Here is a 13310-nt window from a genome sequence, read left to right as displayed (position 1 = left end):
GAAGAATGTCAGACATTAACCTTGAATTACTTCTCTGTATTTTTTCACAAAACCTCAAAACACAGAAGTCATTGGATCCCTACTCAATGGCTTGCAAGCTACAGTCTTAACTATGGATTTACAGCTATTGATTCATAATATAGTAGCCTATGAGAAATAGACTAAGTTGATTAAAATTACCTTTTTTTATTGAATTCTCTTGTAATGAATTTTCCTCTAGCTGAACAAAAGGCAATTAATGCAATCTAGAGTTCTTCTATAGTGAAGAATCAGAAGCAGGAAAATGGAAAAATGACTGACTAACATGCATTGTCTGCCCTAATCTCAGATGTGATTGAGAAAATAGTATTCCCAAGTTACATCAGTTGGACTTACATATTTTGAATGTATGTATTGCTGCTACTGCAATGCAGCAGCAGTATGCATACTGTACGTGATCAATTATATTATTCTAATATGATTAATTTTATAGTTAGGGCTTCATAATATGATATGGTATATGCAAGGTTTTGAATCAGTAGGTGTGAAAAGGTATTATTTAAGACTAGTTTTGAAACTTTAAAAATATACAGAATAAATATATACTACTTTTAATACACAGGAAATAAAATATTTGCAGAGGCCATAATGAACACACACACACACGAATTCTATTCACTTTTTTGGCTGTAAGAAACTGGGCAAATTAATTTCATTCCCAGGCACTGGACTTTTCCCTGACTTTCCTGTTTTTTGTCTTTCACGAATTATAATGCTTTGAGAATTTTTGAGCTACTTTAGCTTGAGGTTTCTATAACTTAGTGAGCAGTAAGTGACGTGACATTTAAAATATGATTTATTATATTCCTGAGTACACATGCATTACTCTTACAACTGGCAAAAACACAAAGATTTAATAGAGTTTCTGTCATCCTAGGTAACTGTTTAGTCAGGTATACCAGTGTCTTTTTTAACATCTATAGATTTTGGTGAGATTCCCTTTTGGCTTATATAATTCTGCAAATTTTAAACATTGTTAGCTAACTGAATAGGTGCACGTGAGAAGATAATCAACATCCTTCCTTTCTAAAAACACCCCTGTTGTACAAATGAACATAATTACTTCAAATAAAGAATTGTCAAACTGAAGCTCATGGTGTTGCTCCCTCAAATACTGAGGCAGCGACAAATAGGCATGGACTAGATAATGAATAAAGCCTAGAGAATGGGACCAAGGGCACAGTGAAAGCAAGTACTTTCAAAGTTTTATGATATGAAAATAAATGTTCTATTCCCACATATGCATACCCTCATAGTTAAAGCATCATCATTCCCAAGTGAACTGGAATGATTAAATATCTCTAGCATTTCTAATGATATCTATAAACCTCTGCCTTATTTTAAGGTTTCAAACTTTCAAATCTAATAAACAATATTCCCCAATCTAATGATCTTTTAGCCAGAAGGTTTTCATGGCTTCCCCTTGAACTGTGCACCTACTGTGAAAGGTCAGCACTGCCTTGCTCTGCACATGCATGGACACAGCAACTCCTGCACACCTGAGGATGAGGGTGCTGAGACTTGATTGAGCCTCTCACTCTCGATGAACAGAACTTATGAAAGTGTTCTGAAAATGGCTTTGGAACTCATGGGCAACTTCAACCTAAGAGCTGAATAAGATCCAGTGATTATTTCCTAAAAATTTTGTACTGCAGGTAGCTTAGAGAGGAGAAAAAAAAAAAAAAAAAAGAGAGAGAGAGAAGAAAAAAAGAGAGAAGTCTACACCTGTTCCCTATTCAATGCTCAATGAGCTCAAAGACTGCTCTTCCACTTGAATAGAACCATTTTCCAAAGGTTTGTAAAAGAACAGAATAAAAATGTGTTTTCTAAGCCCAAGTCCTTGATCTGACTTCCAACAATTTTCTTTGTCTTAGTCATAAGCATTTCCTTCCTAATACTGTTATCCTTTTGGTAGTTTTCAAGATTACTCTGTGAGACATTTCTGGATTGCTTCTCATTAATCACACATTACTCTGTAGATTATATTGAAGGATATACTCTTATAGTACTACTTGGTCTGGCTTTTTTTTTTTTTTTTTTTTTTTATGGTATCATGGTTTATCAAACTCATGCCTATGCCTGTGTGCTTTTCCCCAGTAAAACATAGCTGCAAAAGATGCAAAGAAGGAACTACACTGTTACAATTTTGTAAAAGTAGGGCTTTAGGTAAAAGAGAAACCAGGTTTTGAACAATTTTGTCCTAATAACTTTTGTCCTGATCCCACTGGGGAATTTGAGCAGCAACCAGCATGTCACTGCCAAAATATTCTGCAGAAAGGGATTATAGGTATATGCAGAGATAACATAATCTTCATATAAATCATTTAAATAGTCAATCAACCAAGAGACACAAATCCATAGGAATCCTGGCTTCATTAGTTTCACTGCTCACAGAACTACTTGGATTTTTTTTTTTTAATGGTGCTTTAATCCTGTTAGATTTCAGAGGCAAAGCAGTTATGAGATTGAGCTAGAATCTATTCCTTCTTATGCATCATTAAACAACTCCAAAGTGAATTAATTATATCTGATCAACCCACCGAAGGCAATGAGGCCATGAAAGGTGCAAGTTAGGAGCTGCAAAACATTTATTACTGATGACAGGGCACCAGAAAGAAAACTCTTTGACTTTCAGATCCAAGTTTGAGCTAAAGATCTAAGCTTGAGTTAGTAGGGCTGGTTTTAGTGAAGTAACTCTTTTAATCTACAAAGTGGTTACATTTGAAGTGCAAAAATGGAATACAGAAAGCTCTGACGTTATTTTCATTTTTACAGAGACATTCCTGAGCATGAGACTACACTTTCACTTTGATGCTTCAGGTTCACCACCCAGCTCAGTTCCTGCAGGACTTTATTCAGCATACAGAAGTGCCCTGCTGGGCAGGATCTCAGAAGCCCCCAACCCACCTGGGAGCTCCTGAGAGGATGATCCAGACAGATACTTATGAATAGGAGAGGTCACAATAACATTTGCTAATCACAGCCTCTTCAACTGTGTGCAGGCTGTCAACGCATCCCCACCAGGAGCTTGTACCACTCAGTACCAAACTCTCACTCTCGATACCAAAGCTTCACAAATAAACACTGCAAGTCCTGTGAAGTGCAAAAGGCACATTTCTGCAAGGAAAGAAACACCAGCTGGTGACACTGGGTATTTACATGAAATTTAACTATTGGACAAAACTGTGTTTTCAATTAATGCTATAGCTGCGTAGCTGCATGTGGACCTAAACCAGCGACATCTTTATCTTGTAATAATTTAAATCTAGCCATCTAATGCTCTTTTCTGTCCAGACTAGGAAGTGGCTACGAAAAAATTAAGATAAAGCAATTTTGTTGGAGTTTACTGACCTCCATTACCCGGAGATATTTCAGTGTCTCTGATCCTGGCAGAATTCACACAGCAATTTGTCTGACCAGCTCCCCAGCAGCTGCCTTCACCCACGGAGAAGTCAGCTGCAGACACACACTGCCCAAGAGCTGCCTGTTCTTCTGCAAGGAATTCCAAAATTTGGGGTTTGCTCAGATCTCAAGTAGACAGCTACACTTCTGTACAACACAGAAAGACCTGTATTTAGTATGTTAATACAAGTCTACGAAGCAGTCAGTGGACTCAGATATAGGCTGCTGACAAATTTCTCTCTGGCCTAATAATTATCAGACTCAATTTATACACACAGCATACATGATCTTTGGATAGTTTTTCTCATATGTTTTGCCAAATCCTTTTTAATATATTGAAATTGACATTTTTCTTAGTAATTTGAAAATGTTGATGAAAAGAGTTCTTTTTTTTTTTTTTTTTTTAAAGAAAAAAAAAAAAAAGCTGTGCTACAAAATTAACAGCTCCTTTCCTGGTCCTGGAAAGAGATAACACAGGAACAAAACACAGAGGCCAAGAAACAGAACATAAAGGAACCTACATTCCTCCACAACCCTGCTATTTTCTTGGTACTCCAAAATCCTGCACATCCCTACTGTGTCCGTTCCAATTTTGTATCTCTGACCTGTAGAGGAGTGAAGTTTGTGTAGCTAGTGTAAAAGTACTGAGAAAGATGCCCAGTCCCATGGCTTATTTCACATATGCAAGTAGTCTCACTGCTGATCTGTGACAGGTGAATAGAAAGAGCTTTCCCGTCCTCACAAAACATCAGATGTTGGTATGGAGAGATAATGGAAAGAATAAATGGCAGTTCCTTTATAACTTGGAATCACAGATAAGAAAACTGTCCCTCAAACCGTCACTCGTCAATAAGAGTGACAGGACAGGCACATTATTGATAACTGCAATTATTCAAAGACTTTTTCACCCCTTCAGATGTCAAGCACTATGAAGAATCCCTCTGAAGGCAACGGTCTTTCTTATAAAATTAAGCATTGACGGAGGCCTAGAGCTAACATAACACAATCACAAAACAGATTATCTCCTCCAGATCCTCAGCATGTCCTAAAGTTTTTATCAATAATTTTTAATCCACCAAATGATCATTCCAGTACTTGATGCTGACAGAGAATATTGAAATAAGTTATTTTATGACACTGATTACAACAGTGTGTTTTACATCTGAACTCCATATGAATACTCACAATTATAAATCTTATAAATCAACAAGCACATGTTCCCAGAAGTTTTAGCCATTATCACGTAATGGCTAAATGATGGCACACTCATGCAAGTCTAAACTTAACAAACACCGGAATGATACAAAATTAGAAATTTCTTAACTAGAACTAGATAAAACTAAAACTTACTAAAATTGGTTAGAAAAAAAAATGGTTAATAACTAAGGTATTTATGCTTTCATTATAGAATGGACCTAGAAATAATTTCATGAATAAAAAGGAACTGTAGCTTATACAGTTATAGAACAGTAGGTACTGAACATTACCACTTGTAGCAGAAACAGTTTAGAGTCTTTGACTAAATCCATCATCTATCTGCATGTAACACGCTCAGCAAGCAAGGAATTATAGAATCATAGAATATCCTGAGTTGGAAGGGACCCTTAAGGATCATCATAGTCAAGATGCAGGCACCTGATCTCATAGGAAAGTCTAAAGCTACAGACAAAAAACGCTGACCAGATTTTACAGGATAGGCCCATTGAAATTCTGGGGAATCTCCATTGCATCAGAAAATCTTCGCTAAGAATCTGAAAAAAAAAAAAAAAAAAATCTATGTTCAATATTCTCAGATATTGCAGCTGTAAAGGCCTACAGATCCTTTCAGCTCCATTTCTCTGTAAACTCTGCTTTTCTTTTTTTTTTTTTCTTTGTAACTGCTGTTTAAATTCTATTTACTATTATTGGGTCCTTATTTATTTGTGAAGTTGTTTGCTTACATTTCTAGATCTCAAATAAAAAGAAAAAAATGAAGAAAAAATACAGCTGTTACTGGATTTAGTTGAAGTAATCTTGAATGTGAGTTGGCATGGTGCAAGGTTCATTGACTATTCAGACTTTTTCCTGAAACAGAGAAAATTGGATTTTTTCTCCCTTAGGCTACAAGTTTTATTTATGGATACCGATGGAAAAAAAAAAATCTAACTGATGTTCACTGGTTATTGTATATGTGCTCACAGGGCCTCCTCTTACAAAGTAAAAATAAAATAAAATAAAATAAAATAAAATAAAATAAAAAAGAGCAGCATTAATCGGTTAATCTTGCATAAATGACCTAGCTATACTATTGCTGTAGTTGTCTAAATAGGTGTTAATGACAAGGCATTTCAGTATTTTCTTGGGAAATCAATACTTTTAAAGTAGAAATTGTGATTTTCTGCCAAAATTAATGAATCTGCTGCTCTAGAGGTCAGGATGTCATTTGCAGTGGAGACTGTGAAAGAAACCATTTCTCAGTGCATTTATTCACATTGAGTGATAGCATTGGCCCAGAGTGAATATTAATAGCTGTATGATCAAGAGGTTAGAAAGTATGGACTGGAATATAATGCAACAAATGCCCAAGTCAGGGAGATAGAGCTGAGCTAAAAAAAGGCATTATTTAAGTGTTTGCTATAACAAGAATAATGAAACAAAGTACGTCAAATCCACAGAGTGGTATTTTTTCTGTAGCTAGCCCACAGAGAAAGGTAAAAGAGTTATGAGAACAGCTCATTTCCCCAGCTCGTTTCCAATGCTCCCAGCTCTAACCTCAAGTTGAACCAACTCCAATAAACCCTCCAGGCCTGCTCTGCTCCTGGATTTCATTTCTACCTTGCTGACCAGCACAATATTTCTGTTGTCCAACATGGAGAAACCATTGGTTGTATTAATTGCTACAACGTGGGGCTCATGCTGGGAGCAGAGGAAGGCATCTTCTGTTCCAGACTGCGACTCCATGGTCTTCAGTTACAGCCTGGAATTACCCATGTAGTACCTGTTGTATCATGGGAGATGTGAGAGAGGACCCCAAATCTAGAACTGCATTGCACAAGAGCATGACGGTTTTGTAGCTGAGGTCTGCATTGTTATTTTGCTATGAATCACTGTTAAAAGGCCTAACACATACCTAACTTAAAAGACTTCCAGAGACAGTGACTACTCTAACTTGGATTTTAAGTGCATTCCTCCATTTTAAAGTAGTCTGCAAACTTCCTGTAAATAAATAATTTTCCCTTGTCCCTAGGCATATTTTCCCAAGGTTTCAAAGCTCTAATTACTATGAACAATATCTTCATGGTCTCCTGCTACATCTCTCAAAAATATAACAAAAAAAGATCTATTTTGAAAGTTTCTTTGAACTTTGTAAGTCAATGATTTCTTATATAACTGCAATAAAAACCTCTGGGAAAGAACCTATTATGAGTACTGTGTCAGCAATTTTAGCTTATTACAGATTGCTCGCTCCCCTTTCCACATAACTATTTAATGAATTTAAACTAAGGATTGTATAATTTCACAGCCAATGGTAGCCGTGAGTTTTTACCAGGAGGCTTTTAAACTGAGATTACGGACAAATTAGTAAAGGAATTTAATGAAGAAAATAATAATTCAATGCAGCTGAGCAGTGTTTGACTTCCGTCATATCAGTGGGAACTCGGCACCAGAGCACAGCTTTCAGGCACTGCTTCAGGGAACCTATGCTGCCTTCCAGACTGACAGAGATGCAGCAGATGTTGGCCGGTGACACCCTGGCGAGGAGGCAGCTGCTGTCAAGAGCAGTGGGACAGGTAGAGAACGGCTGTACCCTGGCTCTTCTGGAGTCAAACATCTCCGTGCTCTGAATTTCTCAGTTTTCTGGTTGTTGGTTGGAGTTTCAGGCTTTAACGGTGAACCTCCAGCTGAAGCTGTTAGGAGGCAGCAGATTGCCTCGTTCAAGCATAACTGGCTACAGCAACTCAACAACTGGATATTTATTTTCATTTTATTTCTAATCCATTTTTCAGCCATTTGTCCTCATGCTTCCAAACGGCTTCTGCAGGAAGCATTCCCTGTCCTCCCCTCCACCCTTCAACTCAGTCCTGAGGCTGAGCTGGTGCTCCTTCCTAGAACAGCCGTTACCAATAAAACTATTTATATCTTTATGGTGTGCCCATTTGCTGGGCAAACTTTAATTGCAGTAAGAACTGCAAACAGAATAAAAACAAAACAAAGCAGCATGCCATCTCCCTCTCTCTCTTTCCCCCCCCCCCCCCCCCCCTTCCACATAAAAAACAAACAAACAAACAATTTGCCACAGGAATCTAGTTTCTAGGATAATAATGAAAAACCGATGATGAAAGCAACAAAGTGAGGATAGAAGAGAGCAAAAATACCATATGGACATAATTCTCTACTCACACCATAACACCAGTGCAGGCTTTAGTATTGGTATGAAAAGAATTATTATTTTTTTTGTTTGTCTGTTTGTTTGTTTTTTACAATGTGAATTGAAACCCTCTCGCTTTCAAAATTGATAAATTTTGTTTTTGATAAACCAACAGCAGCACAAAACTTTTGTACAAAATGTTAGAGATTTAATATTTGGTGCAATGTGTTAACTTTACTGTTGGCTAAAAATACAAGAAAACTTGCATGCTTATGGTGACCTTATGCTTTTATGAATTTCATCTTATTTTTTACAGTTTTGACATTTGTCAACTTGAAGGATGAAAACAGAAGTTTCAGTCCAGAAGATTTTGGTTCATATCTTACGTTGACATTACCTATGCCAAAATAATGATCCTTTTGCTTTAGCGAAGTGATTAAAACCAGATTCACGCACCATTCACTGCCACATCTTCTTCTTGTAACAGCTATGAAACAGGCCAAAAATATGGTGACACACATAGCATCACAGTTGGCACTTGCTTTTTCAAATAACGCCAGAAAGCAATTAAAAGGTGTGTCTCTGATGGATGTGAGAGAGAAGAGATTTAATGAAGAGTGACATTTTTCCTTTGACTGGTATGTAAGCAACAAAACCTGAGTGCTGCTGAATTGGACTGGCTCTGCAGGAGACAATGCACAATACCTGTGTGTTCCAGGTTTCTAGACTTTCCCTGTGATCATGGATGGATTTCAGAGAAGAGAGAGGGACAAGTCATGCCAGATTCAAACACCTAGGGCAGTAAGTCAGAAAAAGAGATTAAAGCGGAGCACTCAATACACACCAGCTGCTTAGTGGTCTGCAAAAGAACTGCTTCTCTGTGCAGCACAGCAACTTTCCTAGGCATAATGGCTTTCTGGATCTTGGAATATGTTGCACTCACAGTATGAAGAGGAAAAAATTATCTGTATTAGTCATAGGTAGCCGAGCACCATCTGTTACCCAGCCTGAAAGTGAACATTCACCACAAACTCTTTCATGATTACAGTTTGCCTTCTGGAGGAGGTACCACTGGGGGTAAAGCCATGCTGCAGAAACTGGGAGTTTTGTCATCTCCCCCTGGTAAACTCTAGTTGTTCTATGTATTACAGTTGCCCTTGTTTTAATTATGTTGACTTTCTTTTACATTTTATTGGGAAATCAATAGTACGTTTCAAACAGTATTTTTTTTTTAAAAAAAGGACAAAACAAAAAACAACAACCACTAAAATATTGTGCTTTTCTAAGAAAAAAAAAAAAGTCAATGTCAAAGGGAAGAACTGCTTGGTAAGTACTTTCCTTGTGAAGCTAGTTTCATCAGCTTATTTTTATGCCAGGCATACCTAAAAGTTACAGGTCTGCAGAATCTGGCCACTACCCCTAAAATATCCTGACTATAGTGAATCATAACACAGCGGAAAAATAAAATACTTTTTCTTGTCTGGTATCTTCCAAATGCCCCCATACACCATTACTTTTCCATTACTAACCACGTGAACACATACTTAACATCTTAAATTCTAGTACTTATTCCATCTATTGTTTTTGTAACCTAAGTACTGGAACCTTCACTTCAAGTAAAGTGAATTTATTAATACATAAGTCATAAAGATGCCTATGATACTATGATAAAAGAATTTTGTTCATATCTAAGCTATAAGCTATACAGCAACATCAGAACAGTATGGACAAATTCCAATATTCTTGCAAACAGACAACTAAATGCAAACAAATCCATAAACATTACTGTTTTGATGACTTACATTCTGCAAATGATTTCTAAACACCATGATAACACTAGATAAAATGCCCAAGAGAGATTTCTTCAGCATCAGTATTATTAGCCTCGAATATTGCTGTGGTAGGACAACAACTAAAATTTATATCATTAAATATGTAACTAAAACAAAACAAAACAAAACCAAAAATCTTATTCGCCTAGAAAAATCCAAACTGCTTTGAAACAGAAAATCTTGTTTTGAATCAGCACTCTAGAATACCACAGAAAGCCAATACCACTTACAACCTAACAATTTAGTCTTTTTTTTTTTTTTAATTATGGTATAAAAATGAAAAATCAATTTTTGCAGAACGGACTCAACTACCAGGTAAGACTCAAAAATACCTATGTTTCTCATAGTTAATTTGCACATCATTGTAACTTATTCCAATTTCTACAGCGACTGAAGCATTCAGGGGTCATTACTAGGAAGATGCTCTTTACTAGGAAGATAGCCTCAGGCCTCTCTATCTTTTTTCTCTCTCTATGGTATCTTTTATACCCTTGGTTAGTAGGAGGATCAGAACTTTAAAAATCTAGAAAATCATTTAGGAATTTCTACTTAGAAAGAGAAAATTACTTGGTAAACACAAGGGAAGGACCACACAGCTGTTCAAGAAAATTAGAGAGGAAAAAATAAAATTATGACAAGTTTCACTAACAAACTGAGCTAAATAAATGGTTTCTACCATTCAAACTTTTTTTTCTTTCATTACATGGGAAAAAATCTCCTGGAATACAGGTGGTAAAATTCAGGTGTTACTGGGATGTGAGATAAATTGCCTTACTTATTGAATGCTCAGTGCAACAATTAGCATTAAAAAAGATCATATGGAAAGATTACTTAGGATGTATTTATCATCATTTTTTTCAGAAATATGCCTAGGTTGAGAATTGGATTGATGTGTTGCTTAACCTGTATCAGCGTCACTGCATCCTTTAATGCGTTTTTCAGGTGAAGTGGCGGTTGAATGCCCAATTCTACAACATTGCTTTCATAATATTAAAAACTTAGCTTCAAATATTATTTATGTAGCTATTCCTTGCCAGCTGGGGCAGACCCAGTCCAAGCCCCCCACCCTTCTGTGATGTGCGGCCGACCTCTGTAATAAAAATGAGTGGGCTGAATGAAAGAGAATCATGCTGGAAAAGAATCTAAGAATATCCCCCATGCCCAAAGACTCATGAAAATACATGAAGGATTTCCCTTGATATACATTCCGACACAGATTGTGTTTACCTCTCTAGGATGTGAAGCTGATTATTCATCATCAGCATCTCATCAAAAACAGAAGTTTCAGTTTCCACCCGCACGCAATGAAAATGATACGATCACATCAGCATATTTTATTATTATTGTTACATCAAATCATCATCCCCTGGTACATATAAGCACTTTTTTTTTTTTCCTTTTTTTTTTTTTTCTCCACTGAAATAGCTCACTAGGTGTTCTTTATAAAATAATAAAGAACAAAGGTGTTCACAAAGACTTGTGTCAAAAACTATTCATCCATCCAAGGAACAGAATGAAGCACCATCTCTGCATGCTTGTAATAAAATCTGCATGACTGTCTTGATAGCACTAAGTCCCTAATTAAGTAAAGGGGAGTTAACATCATTACATAGAAACATCCTGAGATGCAGTGATAGAACATACTCATCCTCTGTTCAACCCTCAGAGAGACATAGAAACAAAATTTTACAGAATGTCAAACACAAGTTCAGGCTGTCCAATATTAAAGCTAAAAAGACCTATGGGACTAAGAAACACCTCCTAACATATGACAAAAATCAATACATCTGTGGAATTTAACACAGCGAATGAATCCTTGCCATTCTAACAATAACGGAAGCATTATATGGAAGACTGCAACTATTTAAAGTTACCAAGGCCCAAACCAAAACCTTTCCTTGAAATTGATGCAGGATCTCCAAGACCTACACTAGCCTTTAATAAGAGCACCAGAGTTATGACGATGCAAGGCTGTAACAAGAGAGAGGCTAGGGCAGGGGATTCTGAGACTTAAAATGCTTCTGAGAAGTTCATTAAGGAGCTAAAATTCATAATACCACTAATAACAGAAATTCAGACAACTAAACTGTCCCAAAGAGCACATTTGCCTCTTTTGATAACCCTCAAAGCAGAGAGTCTAACCACTCACTAGCCTGAAGTGTCTCACCAATTAAAATAATTCAGCTAAAATTTCAAGACAACCGTTGTGAATTAAATTAGCTTTGCTGTTGCATCCACCCTCAGGGATGTTTGTCCAGCTCTGACAATACCCAGTGGAGTGGTGTCTTTAACCATTGTCTGTAAACCATTTGAGTCTTTCACTATCTTGAATGTCACTATCCTGAAACCATTTTTCCTAATGTTCAGTCAAAATATTATTTCTTGGAAATTATTCACCCTAATATATTGTTATCTATTTTTGTAGAAGCCCTTCATTCATTTGACAGCTTTCCTGCAACCTTCTCAAGATGTTACAGTCATTGCAAAGTGCATCCAACACATAAGACATCTCCTGCCATCGAACACTGTGTATTCCTTCCTTTCTATGCCTGTGTGTGCATGAATTCACATAAACACATGCAGCCTAGAGACTAAAAGTGAAATATCTTGTTTTATGAAGCAGTCTTACATTCAGACTGAGAATAGTATTTCATGCTGAAATATTTGATTTTAAGAGTTCAAGGTATATACAAGCCATAACAATACAATCCATGAAATCGGAGAAAGCAAAACTCATGAAATGCTCATGAAATGCTGCTACTTACAAGTTTCACTTAAAAGCTGCTTCCACAAAACACATAAAAGCATTCCTGAAAAAAATATTTTATTTGGACAGAAACATAAACTGGATGATCTACTGTAATTTTCCCCCCATAACATATCTCATTTTTCAAATTACATTTAATTACATTTTTGTATCCATATTCATTATTACATTAGCTGTCATTGTAATAATAAAACTAACTAAACAAAGGTTGACTTTTAGGACTTTAGCACCTATTAATCCATCAAATAATAACAATTTTTCCCATCTACAGCTATGTAGATTTCCTGATGCTGATAACTAATGGCATTTGAGTGAAGCTGCAAAAAATAAAATGAGGAGCACTTTGTTTGGATTGACAGAAAAGACTTTTTGCTGACCATTTATTGGAATCCTGGGTGTATTTATGACAATTTATCATCCAATGCCATAAATAAAACCCATTAGATATTGAAATAGAATTAACTTTTCAGTCCAATTTTTAACTTGCTAGATGTACTTATTTCATTCTTTGTTTCCCTCTCTTAATCGGTTTCTAGTCCATGAAAGTCCATTATGTCCTACCCTGTGATTACTCTTAGCTTCCTTAATAGCCTCTTGAGCTTTTTAAAACCCCAAATAAATTATATCTATCACTTCTTGGTTATCTGTTATTTTGCTGACATCCAGGAGGAAAGAGAATTTTCCTTTTGGGAGCAGTGCTGTTTTGTCCTTATAATATCATGCTCATTATAACTCTATAGCTGTTTTTCAGCCAATGTTCCAAGTACGTTAGTAAAGTCCATTGGTTTATAACTCCTGAGCTCATCCCTAGCACATATTTTACAGACAGAGAAAACATAGTTTTCCCTCTGGTTGTCCATATTTTAGCAATCAGCTAGTTTGGGGATCTCATTCTCAAGTTTCCAGAGAAACCTTGAGGAAG

The 13310-nt window shown here is 36.3% G+C and overlaps 1 long non-coding RNA gene across 3 annotated transcripts in view; it reads right to left on the bottom strand.

Moving 5' to 3' along the window:
• LOC137860938 (uncharacterized) overlaps positions 1-13310 on the bottom strand; it is a 215089-nt gene that overhangs the window by 36165 nt on the left and 165614 nt on the right. The window contains exon 4 of one of the 3 annotated variants that reach the window (XR_011099269.1): positions 8463-8582. The exons of the other annotated variants lie outside the window; for them this stretch is intronic. This is a non-coding gene — a long non-coding RNA (uncharacterized lncRNA). Of the gene's footprint in view, positions 1-8462; positions 8583-13310 lie in introns of those variants that run through there. 3 annotated transcript variants of the gene reach the window in all.

The sequence above is a fragment of the Anas acuta genome, chromosome 9 (assembly GCF_963932015.1).
Source record: "Anas acuta chromosome 9, bAnaAcu1.1, whole genome shotgun sequence".
In the NCBI taxonomy this organism is placed as follows: Eukaryota; Metazoa; Chordata; class Aves; order Anseriformes; family Anatidae; genus Anas; species Anas acuta.
Note: the sequence above shows the minus strand (reverse complement) of the source record. Positions and strands in the feature narration are given on the sequence as shown.